Below are 21,711 nucleotides of genomic sequence, written 5' to 3' on the forward strand. Positions count from 1 at the left end.
AACGCCCCTGTCCATCCTGCTCCAGAGCCCTGGACCCCACCTGCGTAAATCTCAGCTACCCGGGGACAGAGAGTTTCATCAATAGGAAGACTTACACTATTTCATAAACTTTCTTTAAATTAAAATCAGGCGACGCACACACATACACATATACCCCACAGACATCTTCGTCGCTGAAAAGTGGCTCCTATAAAATAAAAGAAGCTGTTTAAATGTCTTCCTTCCAAGCTAGCCCCACAGAGCTGGAGCTGAGAATACATTAGCCTTTAATGAAGTGAGACTCTCATCTTCCAGGAGACACCTCATTTAGCGCAATTGTTTCAGAGCCATTACAGAAAGACAATTACAAGGAAGCGGGGAGAGTAATTGGAAATGCTGGCAGGAGTTGGGCAAAATGATAATAAATAAAAATATTCAACCTAATAAGCTTCCAGGAGGGGGTGGGATGAAGAAAATCAACATAATTAGAACTGAACCTTAGCAAGGAAAAACAGACAGCAGGGTGGCAAGTGCTCAACTTGTACGGGAAGAAAGAAGAAGTCACATGCAGCCCGTGATGATTCCGGGGCTGCAGGCCTATGGCCCCTCCGGAAGCTGCTGGAGGGAGAAGGGGGTGCCCAGAGCCCAGAGGCACCGGGGGCGCAGGGTGTGCTGTTCCCGGCCACAGCAGCCCGGGTGTGTGGGAGACGCAGGCCCAGCCTGCGCCGTGGGTCCTCCAAGCGTGGAGAGCAGGCGGAGGGAGGCCAGGGAGAAGCCGCCGAGCCCAGGTTCTGCTGCTGACAATCTCTGGTTCTGCAGCCCTGGGCAAGAGGCCTCGGCTTCTGGTCTTAAGATGATGGAGGACAGCTGTAAGATCTGTAAGTGTTCTGTCTTCTGTGCCCGCCATCTCCCTCTATTCAAACCCACCCCTTATCTGATAGGCCCCCTCTTGGCTTCTGAAATTTCCACATGGGAGCCTAGAAGTTAAGCTTAGAGACTCAGCCTAAGCATCATTTATACAAAAATCATTCCTGACCCCACTCTACCCACCCACCCCACCCCTGTCGGGAGAACTAGCACTCCCGGCTTCCCCTGGGCCCTGGCCATGCCCAGCGGCTGTAGCACAGCCCCTAGAACACAACTACATTGGTTGATGGGTTCTGTCCTCCCTAAATGACTGTCTAGAGCATTTGCAGAGGAAATGGTGTGAGGCCTGGCCGTTTGTTTCAAAACAGTCTCAATGAAGAGGGCAGTGCTGATTTACATTATGATTTCTTGTTTGGTTGTTTTTGAAAAAAGGGAATGTAAGTAACTTGAGGTCAGAGACCTCAAATTTGACACCCAGTACCTAACTCAGAACCTGGTACAAAGTAGGCATACACTTATTTTTTTGTTGCATAATGTGTCTCTAGTAAATATGTCAAGTGTACTATCTGGGAGTAGACAGTTCAGGATTAAATTGAAATCAAATTTTAAAACTTTCAAAGATTCTCAGATAGTCTCACTTCAAATAAATATTATTCAAGCCCCATGTAATTTACTGAGTGCCTGTTATGTGCCAGGCCCTGGAGAGTCACAGGTGAAGAGGGTCCCCAAGTCACCGTCCCGAAGGAGTTTGCCAGCCAGTGAGTTTCAGGCTGTATGGCTTTAGGCATGACATGAGGCCACGCTAGGGGATGGGACATTTGCCCGGAGACAATGGCAAATAGGCACTGGACTCATCTCCTGGAGAGTGGGCCAGGGGCCCAAGTCCATGGTCCTCAGACTTGTTTACAACTCTATCAGTAAAAAACGTGTAATACACGCTCAATGCATACATATATAAACATGCATGTGTGGAAGTGTATATATTCACCCTACTGCTCTACCAATATATGAGGTGTCTTAGGGAACATATTCAAAAACAGAAATCTAAACAGGATGAGATTAAAAAAAAATACATACAAATAAAGCTGTAATATTTTCTTCTCTTATTCCAATGGCTCATCTTGCTTTCTCTGTTTTGGAGACTCTACATGTAGAGTATCAATGTCTGGGACTTGACAGGCCTGCCATACAGAAGTAATGCCGGTCTGCTCAGTACACCAAACAGAATTTAACACCTGTTTTTCTTTTGCTGGCCCTAGCATCCAGTTTCCAGTAACTGGTGACAAATGTAATGAATGGTAATCCCATTCATTTGGCAAACACGTGTGATAAATTCAGAATGTGCCAGGCGCCATGCCAGGTGGAGCGAGGGCTACAGAAGCATCAGCCACGTGCCCTGTACCGACACATCTTCATGGAGGAGGACAGACAGATATACTGAGGATGCAGGTGGACGCTGGTCAGTGTGAGGAGACTCAGGCCAGGCGCTCTGGAAGGGAGAGAATGCTTGGTTTCCCCTGAGGGCTCTATGGCTCGTGGAAGAGGTGGTGTGAGACTGGGGAGGAAGGGCAGGGTTTGGCCGTGCAGACAGAGAAGACTTTTCAGGAAAAGGAAATGCCGGGGGCAAAGACACAGGGGCAGTAAATCAAGGGGCGCATTCTTCTCTGCAGATCCTCAGCTCCATCTGGAGATCCCATATCCTGAGGCCGGGTGAAAGAGACAGAATTCTTACTAGAATTGCACATAAAAGGGACAGGGACGTACTCTCAGGCTGAACACCCTGGAAACTAGAGAGCAAGGCATGCTGCCATGACAGCCTCCCTTCAAACATGCCAGTGGTTTGTCCAACAAAACAAGCGTTTATTGAGCACCAAAGGCTAACAGGAGAGGAAAGCATTCTCCTCTGCCAGGGATGAACTGAGCATGACCTGGCCTGCAGGCGAGGAGAACAGATGACCCCTAGGGCCCATGCTAGTTCTAGGATGCTACACTTCGTACCCTTACCCTTGGAGAGCCAAGCATCTCTAATAAAGATATAATCGACATATGATGTGATTAATAGTCACAGAAAGATGCCCAGTGTGCACCGGGAGCTCAAGGAAGATAAACCCTAGCTGAGATGTGGTTACAGACATATTCATAACCAAGGAACTGAGCTCTACCCAGGTAAATGAGGGGGGGTGGAGGGTACTCGAGGCAAAGAGGACCTCGTGTAGAAGCAGAGAGGCACAAAAGGGTACAGAAACCCCAAATTCTGCTGTTAACAGCAGATGGTCCTGGGATCCAGCAAAGCCAAAGAAAGCAGGAAACTTTGGGGCCCTGGGAGGAGACAAGAAGCCTGGGGATCGCTCTCAGGCTGACCCTGCTGAGCCTAGAGCTGGGTACCACACACAGTGGAGCTTAATAAATGTGTATTGATTGCAGATTGTCATTTCTAGGAAGTAAGGGCTGGGATAAGCAATTCATTCTTATAAAGCCCCAGGCAGGGCCACATGCTGAGATGCATTTATTAAAGTCTTCTCATGAGAGAGGGAGGGAGGGGAGAGAAGAGGGAAGGGGAGGAACCGAGACAGGGGCTGCCCACCCTCGTCGACAGAGCCCGTCATCCCTCGATATCCCGGAGTAGGTACAGGGTCCAAAGGGGAAAGTAGACCCGGGCTATGGAGAAGAAAGGAAAACCAGCAACAACGCTCTGCACCCAGAAGCAGGGTCAAGCATACCTACTATTTCCTTTAATTTTCCCAACGATCCTGTAAGATGAGATTTTATTACTCTTTAACAGATGGGGAAACTAAGGCTAAGACCTGGTCCTGTCTCATCAAGGGAGGAAGTGGGAGAGGGGACTGAGGCTTGAATCCATTGCACCCTGTTCCTCCAGATACTACCCAGACTGCAGGACAGATGGGGAAGGCGAAGGCAAGCTGGACACCCCCGTGTGTGCGCTGCCCCAGGTCCCGGGTCCCCTCCAGCCTTCCCAGGTTCTGCCGCCCCCGACATCACTACGTGAAATCCCAGGAGCTGGTGCGGACCTGCCCCAGGGCCCAGGCCAGAGTTGGCCAGCAGCCCTCTAGGACCTGGAAGGTTCTTCGTTAAATGTGGTGCAGAAGCATCCTTAGCAGAGGAGCCTTTCATCCCCTTCTCATCCTGGTTGCTTGCTCCAGCCTTGATTTACACTTTGCATCTAGAATGCCAGCACACCCTATAGAACCCCTGGGACCTCCCCAGGCCCTGACATCACTCCCCTCCCCGGAGGTAGGAGCCCTGGGTTCCGGTCCAGCCTCTACCACCAAACCCTCAGTGGCCTTAGGCAAGAGGTTGCCTCCTTTGAGCCTCAGTTTCCCCGCTCGGTACCAAGGAATTCAGTGACCCCTAAGTCCTTGAGCATCCCACGAGCCTCTTCTTCACTCTCCAGACTACTCCTTTTCCTCCTTGCCCCATCCCACAAAAGCCAGGAATTCCTTCCCTTGGGTGAGTCACCATCGCAGGCCCCTGGGAATCCCAGGTTACGCCATCCCAGTGGGGGCAGGCAGGCTAGGACGAGGGCCTCTGCACAGCCCGGCCAGAGTGTGCTGGCCACGAGACTTGGGGAGGGGGCAAGGTCCCCAACTCAAAGCCAATCCCAACTGCTTCATTCACGAGAGATGTCCTAGTGCAGTGGGAAGTAGTCTTTGGGGTCGTGCAGACTTGCATTCACATCCCATCTGCTCCCCTTTCTAGTTGTGGAACAACGAGCGTGTTGCTTAACCTGTCTGATTAAGCCTGGCTCTCTGATCTGTTCTATTATTAGAGGACCTGCCTCAGGGTTGGTGGGAGGGTTACAACAGATAATGCACTGAACAGAAGCTATTCTTCTTCAGCCTCCTGGATAAGGATAATAGTAGGACTCCCAAAGTCCTCGACAGGACCAGAATCACACGGTATGGGGAACAGAGCTGCCACCCACGCTCCGCCAGTCACCAAGGCTGAGCAGTTTCATGATGAAAAAACCCACCTTGCAGCAGGAAAGACTCCCTCAGGAGAGACCCAGATGGGTCACTTGAATGTGATACACTTTCTTTTTTTTAAATTGGGTTTAAAGTTATAAAACAACAGCCTCCTGCTTCTGCAGGTACTTGGGCCCAGGTGGGGACTGGGGGCATGAATTAAACTCACCCAGCCTCCCCCATAAGACCGGGTGGTCCCGAGCCCAGACACCACCACCCCCCGCCCCCCCGCCGTGTGGTCCCCTGCACCAGAAAGCAGCTCCACATCAGTCCCAGGCCGGAGATGGGTCCGCCTCGTGGACCGACCTCACAGGCACCCTCAGACGCCCACCCCCCAAACCCACCCCAATTCAGTCCTAAATATTCCTAAGGTGCCTTCCCATTTCCCGCTGTAATAAATAGCACAGAATGCAAATGGAGCTGGATGTGGGACCCAGATGTTTGCACTAATTTAATTGAGGGAACACCTTGGATTAAACACTTTGCAAAACACTCACAAATAGGTTCAGTGCATTCGGTAATGAAAAGCCTCCCAGACCCCTGGCACTTGGCTGCGGCTGCCTGGGGCTCCAGGAGCGTTGCCCGGGGTGGGCGGGCATGGGGGAGAGACCAGAGCGGGGTGGAGACAGCATGCCTCCAAACACAGGGAGAAAGCGAGGGAGCCAGGTTCCCGGGAGGGCTTCCAGCAGATTCTCCACCAGCTGGGGCTGACTCCACCAAGAGGCAGGATCTGGAAGGGTTGGGGATGGTGGTAGGCAGCACCTGCCTCCCCACGTGGCTGACGGCTCGCCTGTGAGGACCCACAATGGGCAGGTGCCTCCCTGTCCTCAGGACTCAGCTCTAACCTGGAGGCCTCACTGCCCACCTGGCTGACATCCAGTCACCCACCTGCACGGAATTGGGGCCTCCAGACCCAGGGACTCCAGGGAGGATCAGCCTACTTAACCTTTTGGACCTGAGAGTGGGTGGGAAACATCTCTCAGAAATTTGGGGGTTATTTGCACAGCAGTGCTAATTTCTCTGAAGCTGCTTCTTCCTTGCCTGCCCCTACAGCTTAGGGTGCTTCAAAAGCTCAAATCCCGTGCATCTACCAAGCCCCAACCCTCCGCTTCACCTTTCACCCATCCATCCATCCATCCCCTCAGCTCTGGAGCTGCAGAGATGAGTGACGGCCGGCACCTGCCCTGGTGTTCACAGTCCCAGATGCCACGTGATAAAGGCCCTCAGGGAGGCATACTGTGCAACCAGGGAGCCCGGGACAGTGCAGCAACTTGGCACAAGAGGGTCAAAAGACCAGTGGAGAAAAGGGGAGAAGCTGACCTAGCAGAGGGAACAGCATATGCAAAGATAATGAGGCACAGAAGACTGGGCAATGGCTGAGACTCAGGAGAGACCATTTGTGTGGGTCCACTTGGGGGATAGGTGGCACAAATGAAGATGGGCCCTCTTCACCAGACCCCTCCTCCCACCCCAGCCCCTGGAAGTCCCCATAGTTGGGCCAATGGGGAATCAGTTCCCATAAAAATTGCTCTGTAAGCCTCAGAGTTCCAACACGGCCTGGATGATTTTATATTCCTGAAAACAGAATCCCTAATTTTCAAACACAATGATCACTTCAAGTGTAATAACCATTATAATAATAACCCCTTACACTTGCTTTATAGTTTATAAAACACTTTCACATATCTCTTATAATCTTCCACCAACAACCCTTCAAGAAAGATAGAATAGGTAGTGTTAGAATTCCTGCTTTCTGAATGAGAAAATTAAATCCAAAGGTCCCAGCTACCTAAATAACAGAACTAGGGCTCAAGCTCAAGTCTATCCGACAGCAAAGGGCATGCTTGTTCACTCATTCAGTGCATCACAGAGTGTTTGTTGAGCACCTATTATGTACCAAGAAACCCTTCAGACTCAGAGCATAGATAGCATGGTGGGGATGTTAAGATGATTACAAGCCTTGGTGAAGAGACAGAACATGGGCACCAAGGGAAAAACTTCAGGGCAAAAAGCAAAGCACTGAAACTCAGGAACCAAGAAAAACATAAAGCACTGTCTTCAAACACTGCCTCACACAAACACACCCTGCAGCCTGCACAGACACAGGCAACAGGCATACACCCTTATCACATAGGAGGATGCGAGCCGTTTCTCCTGGACTGCCCCCATGCTCCACAGCATGGAAGGCAGACTCCTTTATCCTCACATCCCCACTGCTAGCTGGGCAACAGACCAGAGCCAGCAGCCGGGGGCCATCTGCGGGGCCTGGGTTTCGCCCATCCCCCAGCACACACGCAGACACACAGGCCCTCCCAGTGCAGCAACCCAGGCATTCCAGCACGGGGACAGCCCAGGGTGCAACAGCTTAGGTTCTAGTCAGGATGGATGAATAAATGGGATGGATGGATGGATGGATGGATGGATGGATGGATGGATGAGATGGATGGATGGATGGGATAGATGGATGGATGGGATGGATGGGATGGGATGGGACGGGATAGATGGATGGATGGATGGATGGGATAGATGGATAGATTGGATGGATGGATGGATGGATGGGACAGATGGATGGATGGGATAGATGGGATGGGATGGATGGATGGGATAGATGGATAGATGGGATGGATGGATGGATGGATGGATGGATGGGATGGATGGATGGATGGGATGGATGGAAGGATGGATGGATGGATGGTTGAATAGATGGATAGATGGGGAGGGAGGACTGGGAAGCATAGGAGCTTTCACCTACCTAGAGGTAGAGCCTGCTGGGTCCCCACCACTGGACCCAGTTACAAGTAAACACTGCCTTGCTCTCTGATGAGGATAGACTATCCTCAGTGCCCTCTGCAAAAACAATACCCACTTCACAGGATCCACGTGAGAAGGTGCAACAGGAGACGCTGACACACCTAGTGCAGGGCCTGGCACACAGGGGGAATTAAGGCTTTCCCACCCAGGAAGTAAAGGTAATGGATGGGCAAGTAACTCTGCAAAGCCCCCACAGAAATCAGGCTCCTGCCCCCTCCTCCCCCCATCACCCATCCTGGGGTTTGGAGGGCTTACTAGAGAAAACCTCTCCATCACTCCACCCCCTACCCCTCGGTTCACTCCTTCATTTTTTCATTCAACCAAACTTGTAGGGGGCCTCTTGTGGCCAGGGATGATTCTAGGTACTGGGATTAGGAGAAGAATAAGATTCAGTTCTTAACTTGGATAGATAGATACATATGTTTGAGGTGCTGTGACAACGTACAGGATGAAGGAGGACAGCAGTGTTTCAGGAAAGGCAGGAAGCCCTGTGAGCAGTAGTCAGAGAGGAGATATGTGAGCTGGGTATTGCAGGAGGAGCAGGGGCTATTCAGGACGAGGAGATTCCAGGCAGAGGGAACAGCAAGTGCAAAGGCACTGAGGTGCGAAGTGAAACAGAGTATTTGGGGGGAACTGAGCAACCTGGTATATTTGGGTACCAGGAATAGGAGTGTCTGTAAGTAACAGGGAGGAGAGAGCTACGAGGTGGGCAGGAGATGAAGCAGGAAAAGTAGACAGGGCTGAGCTGTGAGGCCCCTGGCCAGCCGGGCCAAGGAAGCCGCAGACAGTAAAGAACCCCTGGGGATGGAGGAGCACAGGCGTGACATGGGCACACGCTCACAACAGCATTAATTAGGCTCCAGCTATTGCTGGCACAGCGCTAGGCTCCTCCACATACATCCCTGGCTGACTCTGATGGTACATGAATTTGACAAGGTCTCCTCCTCTTTGATTCATGGCAATTATCACTGGAGAAATGGCCAATTTGGGAGCAATTTTTCTTCTCTGAAGAGCCAGGCTGGCTGGCTCACAGTGAGGGCCAGGGGAGGGTTCCTACATCACCACTGCCACCACCCACAGCCAGAGCTGCTGGCAGCAGCGCCTGGAAATCCCGCAGAAGCTCTGGGGATTTGGGAAGGACTTGAGAAGGGTAAAGGTGGAGGCGACAGGAGCCACAGAGGAAGCGAAAAGGGGGGAAATCCCTCAGGCTGGACAAAGATTTATGGGTACCTGCATTTCCAGAGAACAGGAGAGAAAGGCCAGGTGGGTGGTGGCAACCACCTTGTAGCTCCAAACCCCGCTGGAAGCTTCCCGAGGCCTGCTTACCGCAGGGAAGGTTCTCCCTCCCCTCCTTTCTCTCCTCCCCTCCCTCCCGGCCCTCCTTCCCTGCTCCTCTCCAGAAAGGTTTATGGAGAAGACTCCAAATAGCCCCTCTCCTGCAGTCACAGTCACACCAACTGAAAGGAGATTTAATTAGCAAAATCTCGTTAGGCAAACGAAATTATCCGTAAGACAATAGTCCTCTGGACAGGGGGTATGATTAAACAAAGCCATTCATTGAGAGAGCCGCTTTGGCAGCCCCCCGGAAGCGTTCATCTCTGGGCCAGCGGAACAGACTCGACCCCCTCCGCCCGCCCCAGCCCCTCCCCACCTCATCTCCGCTCTTCCAGGGCCCCTCCAGTTGGGGCTGCAGACCTCGCATCTCATCAGCGGCCTCTCTGCCGCCAGATTCCTGCTAAAGTGCCTTGATTGCATAATGTCTATTTGCATAATGTAAATTGCAATCTCCTAGCTTGGGAGGCAGGAATCACAGAACAGCCATTATTTTTTACCACTCCACAAAAATTCCACATTTAGAAAGCAGATTTGCAGCTCAGAAAGCCGTATAAATCTGAATCCGCCACGAACGTCATTAAATCACACCAATTAAGCCGGACCAACGAAGAGCCCCTGCCACTGTTCTCTGCACACTCAAGGACTCCCAGGCCAGATGGAGGCCACGAAAAACTGGAGGCCGTGGCAGCGGGGCTGGAGCAGGAGCTGCAAAGGCAGGAAATTCTGTCTTATAAACCTTCACACACACACCCCAGGCATAGGCCCCATCAAGACCTGGTGGGCGGAGGACGGAGAGGGGGCGGAAGTAGTTTGAGTTATTTCTAAGCTTGTTGACTGATTTCTTGTGGGCACTTGGTCTGCAGACTTTTAATTTACGGAGCAGGAGAGAGTATGCGGGGAAGAAGCCTGCATCTTCCGCAAAGGGAGGGGGACATGCCAGGTATTTCACGCGAGGGTGAAAAGTCCAGGCCTTCAGCAGCTCTTTAATGACCTTTTTCTGTCTTCTCCCAAGTCCCCTCCAGCCAAGTGAAGGAAAACCGGGGACAAATCCTGCCCTGACTGGGCTGGGCTGGACCGGATTCTGAGCTCCTTTTAAGAGCTGTTTCCTAGGGGCCACTGGAGAGAGAGGTGAGTCACAAGGTCCCTAGAAAGGGGCCTTCCCTCTGACAACCACTCATGATTCCAGCTTCCCCACAGCCATGTACCTGGTTACTCTTTTGCCTCTTTATTGCTCATTCAATATTCATCTGTCAAAGGGCAAGATGCTAATGTGTATTATTAAAATATCAATAGTTTATGAGTGAACTTTTATGGAGAGTATGGTTAAAAGAAAGATGCTAGACCATCTCTGTCAGCAGCAACGGAGAGGAACAGTCTTTCCATCTCTACTTTTTCCTAACGTACTGGGTGAGTGGATGGCTGAACCATTACTGTATACATATTGTGCACCAGGAATGGCTCTAAAGCTCGCACGTGCTGGATTTCATTTAGTCCTCACAGCCGTCCTGGGAAGGGTGTACAATCCCATTTCCATTCTAGAGATAAGGAATCTGAAGACCAAAGAGTTGTATCCAGAATCACAGAGGTTCTAAGTCATGGGGCTGAGACTCAAACCCCAGCTTTGGACTTCAAACCCAATGTTTTTCCCCCCAAGTTGAAGCCTTGAAAATACAAATGATCTTTTAGGTTTTTATCTGTTTCCTTCACCTGCCCAAATTAAACATTGGTTTCCTGACCTAAGTTTCACAAAAGGGGAAAGGAGAGAACAGGAAATCATTCTGTGCTTTCACACAGACCCATTTCCACAAAGCCGGCCTCCACTTTAGAGGTGTCTAAGTCAGTTCCCAGAATCTTTTCTGCACATTTAGAATCTTAGAACTGAGGGTGACATTGGAGGTGATGTCATCAGACTTCTCCCTGTTACAGGAGAGTAAACTTGAGTTTCCTGGAGCCGCATAATGAAGTGATTAAGTCTCTAGGATAGAGTCATAAGTTTGATTTCAACTCTGTGACTAACTTACTGTGTCACTGACTAGGGTACCTCTCTTGTCCCTGAGCCTCTGCTCCCTTTCTGTATGTAATACCAAGATAGTAACAGTGTCTCATAAGATAGTGTGAGGGTTTCAGTAAAAACATGCACATCACGTGCTGAGCAGAGTGTCTAGCATGTAGTAAGTGCTCAACAAACGACAGTTATTACTATTAATATTAAGTCGACTTGTGGAAGACTCCAAGACTCTCCCTCCAAAACTTTTCATCAAAACCAAGCCTCTGGGGCTTCCCTGGTGGCGCAGTGGTTGGGAATCTGCCTGCCAATGCAGGGGACAGGGGTTCGAGCCCTGGTCTGGGAGGATCCCACATGCCGCGGAGCAACTAGGCCCGTGAGCCACAATTACTGAGCCTGCGCATCTGGAGCCTGTGCCCTGCAACAAGAGAGGCCGCGATAGTGAGAGGCCCGCGCACCGCGATGAAGAGTGGCCCCCGCTTGCTGCAACTAGAGAAAGTCCTCGCGCAGAAACGAAGACCCAACACAGCCAAAAATAAATAAATAAATAAATAAAAAACCAAAACAAAAACCAAGGCCCTTTGCCCCTCTCTTCCCTGCCCCCTCCCCTTCACCATTAGCCATTCTCATATCTTGGCCCTTTGGAAAAACCAACTGGTTCTGCTCTCACCCTGTGGTTGCTTGAGTTTTGTTTCTATCCCCTTAAGTCACAGCAAGGCATCCAGGGTACTTAGGTGCTCTTCCAAAACTTAGCTGCATCCGGGTCAGGCAAATGGCAAAGGAGATGGAGACTGGTCCTCAAAGGCCCCGCCTCCCACAGGTTACAGGGTGTGGCAGAGCGGAAGCAAGGAGAGGAAAGGACACGAGGATCACGGAGGAAGGGCTGCCCGCATAGCCCAGGCCCCCCGCACACCCTAACAGACCCGACAGCCTCTTCGCTCTGATCTTTGGCTGCAGCCTCCCCCAGACCGGAAGGCCAGGGAGTGGAGGGTGTGGGAGCTATGCCTGGGAACGAAGGGCTCCAGGCTTGTGGAGTCCTTGTCACAGGTCTAAGGCCCTCTCCAGAGCTGGCACTTCAAGCTGTGGGTGGCACACTGGACCCATTCTTGCTGGGAAGGACTATAGTGTAGAGCAGGGGTCGCAGCCTGTTAGGCACCGGCCTGCACAGCAGGAGGTGAGCGGTGAGCAAGCGAAGCTTCACCTGCCGCCCCCCACCGCTCGCATTCCCGCCTGAAGCATCCCTCCCCTTCCCCTCCCTCACCCTCCCGGTCCGGGGGATAACTGTCTTCCAGGAAACCAGTCCCTGGTGCCAAAAAGGTTGGGGACCGCTGAGGTAGAGGTTTCTGCCAACTGCAGGGCCTCCTAACACCAGCGTGTCCTCGGGGAATGCCCCCCTGGGGAGGAGCCTAGCCTAGCTTGGCGGGGTGCCTTTAAATCCAGACACTGGCTGGGTTTAGAGACAGTTTGGTTCTTGCAGGCAGGCTTCCTTAGCCTGCCTCGGGAGTACATGAGGCTGTGCTGGGCCAGACTTGAGGAGCATTAGTGTGGGAGTGTGCGCTCCGAAGACGGCCGCCACAGCATGTTACCCCCAACCACACTCTTCATCTGACGTGCTGTGGATTCTCCTCCTCTGAGACGTGCTTGCAGGGGCAGGTGTCCATGTCCCCTTCTTTAAACCCAGGTGGGCCTTTGCACCTGCCCCCAACCAGGGCAACGTGTGAAAGTGGTGCTGCTGGGCTTGGGCAGGGCGGCCCCGTCCGGCGCCTCTTCCCTCTCGGGACGCTCCCCCTCGGCACCCAACCACCACCTTACGAGGATCCACGTCATGAAGATGTCCGGGCCACGTGGAAAGGGCACGTGGGCCTGGTGGACAGCCCCAGCTAGCGCCTCGGCCAACAGCTGGTGTCCACCCCCAGAGGGGTGAGTGAACGAGCCTCCAGACGATTCCAGCACCCAGCTTCTGCCCCAGCAGAGACCCCAGACCTGTGGATCAGAGGCAATCTCCCCACTGTGCCCTGTGTGAACTCCTGACTCACAGAATAAATGAGCATAATGAACGGTGTCAAGTCACTATGTCTTGGGGTGGTTTGTTACACAGCCATAATAACTGGAACACCACTCGAATTAAATTAGAACGTTTGCTGTTTCCCTCTCAAATCCAGCCCTCACTTCAGCCTTGCAGACTGTCCCCTCCTCAGCAGGTCCCGTCCCTCCTCTTCTTCCTCCCCCTCCGAAAGGCAGGCTCTCCCTCAGCAAAAAACCCTCCCAGGAAGAGCCTTTGAACCTTCCCCTTTCAGAGTCCCAGGACCTGAAGATCCCCACTCTTCCTCGTTCCTCTGTGCGGGTCCCAGAGGGTCCCCACGAGGGAGCTCCCCCAGGTGTGGGTGGGCCCGGGCCAGGCGCCCAGCTGCTCTCGGGGACAGGGACGGAGCGTGCAGACTTATTTCCCCTACACGCACCCCGGTCTCGTGAAGCTTCACGCTCGGCTTGCTCCTCTCATACTGACTTGACTGATGAGGTCCCTCTAACCTCCGGTGCGAGGAGACATCGATTCTCGCAAAGGTCATTATCTCCCTACTCTGGCTCCCCCCACCCCGGCCCCATCTCCTAGGTAGGCCTTTCCTGGAACAGGATGGAGGGAGGTACCCTTCCCCGGCCCGGTGTCTGGGGATCGACCACTCCAAGCCGGGCGGAGAGGGGATGCCCTGGGAGCCGCGTCCTGTCAATCACAGAGGCACCAGCACTGCCACGCAGGCCATTAGGCGGAGGGCCGGCGCCCTGCTCACTCACCGGGCAGCCATCGGCAGGATGTTAGATGATCGCAGGGCGGCCATTCTTATGATTTATTCAAATGCTCATTACAGTCAATCTATTTTTACAGAGAGGTGAAGATGTGCGCTGATAACGGTTAATCATTTATAATTCCGTGGACTGGTTGGGAGCCAATGTACTATCAAAGTCGCAGCCGCCCAGCCCCCGGGAGCCCCCGAAGCAGGGCAGGGAAGCTGTGCAGCCCCAGGCCAGCCCTTCCAGCTGACAGTGCCTGCGCGGCGCCTAGGTGGAGGGTGCAGAGGGGAAGCAAGGAGCAGGGAATCCCAGACTAGCCGCCAGGAGCTCACAGGCTCACTGAGGGCGCACGGCGATGTGCGGGCAGAGGAATGCCCCGCAGATGGATGAGGCACGGGATTTCAGAAGAGGGAGAAACCACTTCTAGCTGGATTACCGAAGGACGTGGCAACGAGCAGACTGGACTTAGGCCAGGGCCTACAGGTGGGAAGACTTCTGCCAAGTGCGAGAACCGACATGAGCAAATACACAGACGGATAAGGTGGGGAGCAGTTCCCGAGCTGATGGAAGGGAAGCGACCAGCAGTTTCTCCTTTTTCCTCCCTCACGTCTCTCCAGAAACAACCAGACATAAAAGCAAGCGCAAGCTATGACCTTGGCCCAGGTCCTCCTCTCACGGCCTCCCAAGCTTAGCCTGCCCTTGCAAGCTCGAGAGCTTCCCTCTCCAACACTCATGACACGCATAACACGTCAGGTCCACCTTAACGCACAATCAATACAGTCTAATTAAATAGGATGTCATGTTACAGGGCCTCTTCGTCACGTTTGGACCTCATCTAATTAGAGGTCCACTGTATTTCACATTCTGACCAGCTCACTGAGAGAGACTGCGTCTCTCGCACAATGCACGGCTGTGAAAGATCAGGCTCAGGGCTGGTCTTTCACCCATGACCTTACTGAGTCAGCATGGAAAATGCCCGTCAGAGTTACTCACGGTTCACGGTCCCTCTTCTGGTGAGCGGCATGGAGGACGGCAAGCCTCAGGGTCCTGCTCCAGAGTCAACCTGTCAGTGAAAGAAAACATCTTTATAGACTGTGTATGATTCTGCTGGGAGCGAGAGCCAAGATCGGATGGGGGTGAACTCGGAAGTGGGTCCTGCTCCGGACCACAGCCAGGGCTGGCAGCCCTGTGTCCCCATTGCTGAGTCGGGGGGAGTTTCCTGAGCAAGGAGCTCCTGGTGCAAAATGACGGTTGTTTAGAGGACTAACCAGGACGGAGAGACAAGATCACTCCCTCCTGACCTGCTTGGAGCCTCAATTTCTTGCAAGTTTCATCCCCTTCCCCAGAGAAAAAGAGGCTCATGGCTGTGGAGAGCCCTGAGCTGACCAAGGCAATGATCACTTACTGATGCCACCTGTCTGACGGAAGACCCCGTGCAGGGGGACAGAGCTGAGGAGCCCCTGGGGAAGCTGGAAATCTATATGGGGAAGCTGCCCAAACAAGCAAATACCACCACCGATGCTGTGCTTTATGGCAGGATTATGGAAAGTCCAGACGTAGGAGGGCACTTTCAAGTAAAAGTGAAGAGTCCCATTGGGTTAGAAGGGAAATGTGCATGGAGAAAAATGATGGGGGCGTGACTCGAAAGATCAGAAAACATGACTGCTTTTAATTCTCGTCTTGGGATAAAGCAATAACAACAAGAAGAAGAAAAACCCAGCACATATTTATCAGGTGTCTGCTCCGTGAGCTACACTCTCCAGGTGCAGCAGGAATGAAATCCACAGCTCCTGTAATCAAAGTGCTGCCATGTCAGTGGTGAAATAAGAATATCCATATGAAACATCATCCAATAAGACAAGAACATACATAAAGTAGTGCTGAACTGTGTGGTAGAGACCATAACTCTCTCTCCACAGAGAAACGAAGTTGGCGACAGCTGGGGCCTTCAAGGAAGTTTTCAGGGGGAGGGAGACCTTGACTGGGGTCTTGGAGGACTGGTCAGGAGAGATTCGGCTGGTGGAAGAAGAGAGAGGGCATTCCAAGAAAGGGAGCACTCTGAGCAAAGGTGACGGGGGGAAAGCATGGAGTGACCAGGGACAAGGCAGGGGCTGGGCCGCCTGAGAGACTAGAGGAGGGAGTAACGCTGAGTAAGCAGGGAGGGGCCAGAGCATCCGGGCTCCGAGTGTCGGGCAGAGAGGCCAGGCTTGGGCTGTGAGCTCCTGGAGCCATTGAAGGTTTTCCAACAAAGGAAGGTCATGAAGAAGAGGACACTCCCCACCCCACCACTCTTTAGTATTTTCCTTTTAATTAAGACAGAGAGGCTCCCTGGATGAGGTAGAATTTCAGATAGAAGATTCAGGCATGGGGTGTAATACAATGCGCTCATGGAAAGATGTCCCTCTTGTTCATGATGATGTCGCCCAGGATGAGGCACTTCCTCTGGGGCTGTCTACTAATATCTCCAGGACCAAGACTGGTGACTCACGGAAGGACCTCAGAGACAAGACCAGACCACTGAAGGCAAGTGCGTGAGGATGAGGACGGCACCTTATGCATCTTTATAGCCCAGCATGTGTCAGGTTCTCAGCAGGTGTCTGTTGAAATGTTCAGTGGCGGACTCGGTTCATTCTAATCAGTTTCCACAACCAGCCCCTGGCTGGCAATGGGCTCCAACTTGTAATCTTCTAAACTACTGACACATTGCTACTGAGCACATGTGAACTCAGTACAGGAAGTTTCTAGGCTGAATTGCATGGAGTGGGGATTTATCCCTGCCCTCTTGGGACTGTCGAGACACCAGCAACTTGGAAGAAGATACGGCGGACTTGCCATTTGCACATGCTGCTAAGCTGTGAAGGACAGCCCCTCTGCTGGGGAGATGGATTCTGATGGGCAGTGTTATAAAACTTTGAACAAGCTAAAAGGATGGCCCAAAACTAAAAAGTTAATTTTTTCCTCTACCAGTTTTTATTTCTTGCACAATAACATCATGACAACCATAAATTAAATAAATTTGAAAATTTAAAAAAATTGCCCACAATCCCATCACTCTAAACCATCAAATTATTACAGTCTATGCCCACATGGAAATCCAGTTTAATTTTTTACAGAGTTGTAGAAAAAGATTTGACACGAATAAATATACCAAATCCTACTCTTACATTCAAAAATCAATTGCAAAAATCACAGATTGGGGTGACCTGTTTTTTTTTTTTAAAAAAGACAAGGGTTATTTGAGTTAAATGCAAGCAGAGGTAGAGCCCAGGGTATGGTGTTGCTGTCAAACCCATTACATTGATCCTAGTTGCCTAAATAGCTATATGGTGGCCAACCAAGGGGAGAATGGTCCCCTCACTTTAGACTTATCAATCCACATTACTTTTAGATGCAGCTGTGGCATCATATTTTAATAAATTTGGCAGTGATGAGTAGAAGAGAGAGGTGAGCAAAGACATCTAGTTCTTTTAACTAAAGTTAAAAGTTTAGTAGTTAAAAGCACAAGCTCTGGAAGCAGGCTGTACAGGTGTCCATCCCAGTCCCACCACTTCCTGGCAGTGGGCCCATGGGCAAGTTACTTAACTTCCCTGTGCCTCGGTTTTTCATCTGTAAAATGGGGCTAATGAGGGTCCGGCCTCTGAGGTTGGCTGTGAGGGTTTAATGAGTTCATATACCGTAAAGTGCTTAGAACAGTGTCTCACACAAAATAAGCACTCATTGCATGGTAGCTGTCATTGTTGTTATTTTCCTTATTAGGAGCCCGTGAGACAGAAGATATGGGAGAAGAAACTAGAGATGGACCTTCATTTGTCCCTCTCTAATATGACCCATTGGTCCTACCTAATTCTATTGACTAAAGCAACAATTTCTCTCCCACATGGTGGTCCTCCAAATATTTGAAGAAACTATGTGACAGAGAGGCTGCGTTGCTATACACGGTAGAATTAGGGCTAATTGATAGATATTAGAGGAAGCCAATCCTCAGTTCAATACAAGAAAGACTTCGCTAGTCCTATGCACCATCCAGCAATGAGTTAGGTTTCCTTGGAAAGTAGTGAGCTCCCAAAACAGCAAAGAGAATCCTGTATTGGGTGAGAAGATGCCCCAGAGAGCATGGTCTCCCAGACTTGGCTTCCCCCATCCGTAAAACGTTAAAAAACATTGTGAGACTGGGAGGGTTGACAAACATGTATATGGATAAAACATTAATAGTGTCTTCTTTCACCACCGTTTCATAAAGTAATTCAACCCCCAAAAGTAAGGAGAGCAAAAAGGACCACACTTTGAACGCTTTGAAGTGAATGGAGCATCATGAAAAGCATCCCCCCCACCATCTCTGTCTCTTCTCTCTTTCTGTCTCTATCTCTCTCTGTCTCTATCTGTCCATCTCTCTCTCACACACACATATACACACATATGTGCACATGCAACCTCTCCACATTGTCCTTGTTTTTCACTCCTCACCATGCACCAGCAGACACTTGCTGGGGAACCACGTGCGTGATATTTTGGGGCCTTCCAAAGCCAGCAGCCTGTAGTCCTGGAAGGCAAGTGATCACGTCAAAGGCCTTCAGACAGTGGCCCTGCAATAACGCAACCAGAATTGAAACTCAGGCCTGCCTTACTCACCATGAAGATAAACTTGAATCATAAATGGAATTGAGCCTTCACATTTATAAATATGAGGACATTTATGAAATGGTAAATGAGGAGGGAGCTGATGAAATTTCATTGTTAAGAGGTGGGGAGAAAAACAGAAGAAAGCTTCCCATGGGAGGGAGCACACTAGAACTTGACCCTCCATGCCCTAGGACAGCTGAGCGAGCTCCCACGAAGCATCCTAGGTAAGTTGGAAGGATGGACAGACATAAGCCTGGGGCTTAGCAAGGACCACAGAAGGCACTAGACCAAGGGCGTCATGGGTTCACACCCTGAGTCCATCGTTCACTTACCGTGGGATCTTGGACACGGAACTTTAACCACTCCCTGCCTCAGTTTCCTCATCTGCAAAATGATAGTGCTTGACTAGATGATCCTTAAACCAAAATTCCATCTGACATCTCTACATCTCTGAAGCTGCCCAGACTCACCCCCATATCACAGCTCAGTATATGATTGTGGGTAAGAGTAAAGACACGGGAGTCAGACAGTTCTGAGTTTAAGCCTGGGTCCATCACTCTCCTAGCCTTAACCTCTACAAACCTCAAGGTTCGCACCTTTAGAAGGGGGATAAGAGTAGCGCCTTTAAGTGAGATGATGCACCGAGAGCATTTTGTGCAATGCCTGGAACATATTCATAATGACGAATGAGGCCGCTGTTGCTGTCTTTCAGTGTTAGGAGGGCTAATAGCCCAGGAGGGCTGGCTGGGATGGGAAAAGGGAGACAAACCAAGAAGCCTGAGGGCTTCTGCATTCATCCCACTTTCTGTGACAAGCTCCTCTGTTCCTACCCCAGCCAGACCTTTAGGATGAGGACAAATCGTGACAACCTGTTCTCAGGCACCAAGAGTCTCTCTGGATGGTCCCCATCTCTGAGAAGCCTCTGTAGGCCCATGAGCAAAATTCCCCAAAGAGAAAGAAAACTTGAATAGACCCTCCCAGGAGGAAATGCCTGCAGGGCCACTCGTCCCCCCACGGTGTGTCCTGCGTCTCCCACCTCATCACCCGAGTCCCCTCTCTGCTCCACATCTGCTCCCCTCGCCCCCTGACGACAGCTCGCGGTGGTTTCCATTAGTCCAGTGAGGCTGTCAGTGACAGCACCGCAGGCCCTGGCCACCAGGCTCTCAAAGACACAACAACAGGGTAACCGAATACTGAGAGGATCACCTGGCACTAATGTGCGGCTCTGAGAAACGTACCCACCCAGCACTGAGGGTGCTGCGCAGGTTTCCTCAAAGCCTGGTAAGAACAAGGCTGATTCCCCACTGTCCTCAGCCCCCTGGGCTGCAGGCGGTGCTGGGCACCCAGCTGCAGAGGACCTGGAAACTGTCCCCCAGCCATGCTCCCCAGGCCCCGTCCAGGCCCGAGACTCTAAGCTGGACCCCGTTCCTGTAAGTGGGCACCCCTGGAGGTGAGAAAACACCAAGACCCGAGACGTGCTTATCCTCCATCGGGAGCACCCCTGCTCTTCTTCCTGGCCCATCGTCACTGACCTGCCTCCGGCCTCCTTCTCTCTCCCCGGGGCCCCCAGTCGGTATCCTGGCCTCCAGCCTGGCCCCACTTTTGCCCATCCACTACCTCCCGCAGCCCGGGATCTTCTTGAAACACAAATTGCGTCATGTTCGTTCCTCCTCAAAACCCTCCAAGGGCAGCTCAGTGCCTGGCAGAGGTCACTCACTGGCAGCCCCTAGCTGGCTTCTTGCCTGTCTGATGTTTTTGTAAATTCTGCCAACATCTGAAAAGTGGGACATTTCACATTTGAAAATCCAGGCTCCTAAGTTTTCTCCAAAATTTGGATGACCTAACAACACTGATCTTGCATTTCCACGTGGCAATCACCAGATGACACTGAGTATCAGAGGCCCCCAATTTCATCAGGCACGGGTCCTCCTGTTTGCCCCACAGAGAGAGGGCAGGTGTCGCCTGGAAGCCGCTTCCGTCACAGGGCGGGGCACCTGGAGGCTGACGCAGGCACGCTGCCTGCTGAGGGGTCAAGGTGACAGCACGGAGGTGGCTCATTACGTTCTCAGCTGCGCTGTTCCCAGCCGGGCCCACCAAGGGTCCCTCCCTCTCTCACGCCCCTGGGCAGCTCCTCCATTCCAAGTTAGGAGACAGCCGGCAAAGGTCTTAGGGATTTTTCCAGGAATGCCAGTAACTACCAGGCAGGTGCTGAAGAGGCCCCACCCCAGGGTCCAGCCTCTCCTCACCCCCAACTCAGTGGAGGCTGCGTCCCCTCCCTTTATTTCCATCCCACTGTTCCCATCAAAGCCCTAACAGCACATATTTTGTTAATTGTACAAACCTAATGGGGGAATGCATTGGCAAAAAGGGTAATGGCCATCAGACCAGCAATAAAACAAAATTAATGGCCCATAGGAAGAAATCATGTCCACTTAATCCCAGCTCTGAAACTCTAATAGAATAATGGAATACCAGCAGAGGGGTTTTTCTCTCCATGCAGATTGCTTACACCATGTTAATCACTTGCAAAGCAGGCCACATACCACTCCGCTCACATGACCCTCCAGGGAAAGTAGCAGACCAGAAACATTTAGTGCCAGGCTCATTACTGACATGCATCACCAGCGGCAACACCTTCCCCCCTCCCTGCCTCCCCAGGTGACTCCAGGACAGCCAGTGTGGGGTGTCATTGCGAGCCATCAGGTGTGGTAGGCCGGAAAGTGAGACACATGATACCTAATAATAGCAGACGTTTATTGAGTGCTTACTATGTGCCAGACACTGGGCTGGCTGAGCGCTTTCTACGTACTGTATTACAACATCTTCATCTTCTGGAGCTGCAGAGTCCATCAATATAGCCACTAGCCACATCTGGCTTTTTAAATACAAATTCTAATTAATGAAAGTTAAATAAAATCTAAAATCCAGTCTTCAGCCTCAGTGGCCGCGTTTCAGGTGCTCAACAGCCCCGTGTGGCTAGTGGCCGTTGTACTGGGAGCTCCGGCTAGACGGTGTTTCCATTGGCACAGGCGGTTGTACTGACAGTGCTGTTCCAGAACTTCGAGACCGTTTTAGCTCGCCCATTTAACAGATTCCGAAATCAAGGCACAGAGAGGTGAGGCAAGTTGCCCCAGGTCATGGCTGATCTGGGTTCTAGCCCAGGTCTAAGTCAGCCTGGCTCCGGAATCCCAACCCTCCACATTATTTCTTGATACAACCAGCAGTCCAGGCAGCTGGGAGGTCTTTGGAGGGACGTGGGCTGTAGAAAGGCCCTTCTGTCCGCTGCAGGCCCCACGACCCCCAGAGAGCAGACAGACCCCAGTG

The 21,711-nt window shown here is 51.7% G+C and overlaps 1 protein-coding gene across 4 annotated transcripts in view; it reads right to left on the bottom strand.

Moving 5' to 3' along the window:
• Positions 1–21,711, bottom strand: part of PKNOX2 (PBX/knotted 1 homeobox 2) — a 258,706-nt gene that overhangs the window by 172,820 nt on the left and 64,175 nt on the right. For all 4 annotated transcript variants that reach the window (XM_059930120.1, XM_059930121.1, XM_059930118.1 and 1 more), the window contains exon 2: positions 14,761–14,830. The gene's annotated coding sequence lies outside the window, so the exon portion shown is untranslated. The remainder of the gene's footprint in view (positions 1–14,760; positions 14,831–21,711) is intronic.

This window comes from Balaenoptera ricei, chromosome 8 (assembly GCF_028023285.1).
Source record: "Balaenoptera ricei isolate mBalRic1 chromosome 8, mBalRic1.hap2, whole genome shotgun sequence".
Classification (NCBI taxonomy): domain Eukaryota; kingdom Metazoa; phylum Chordata; class Mammalia; order Artiodactyla; family Balaenopteridae; genus Balaenoptera; species Balaenoptera ricei.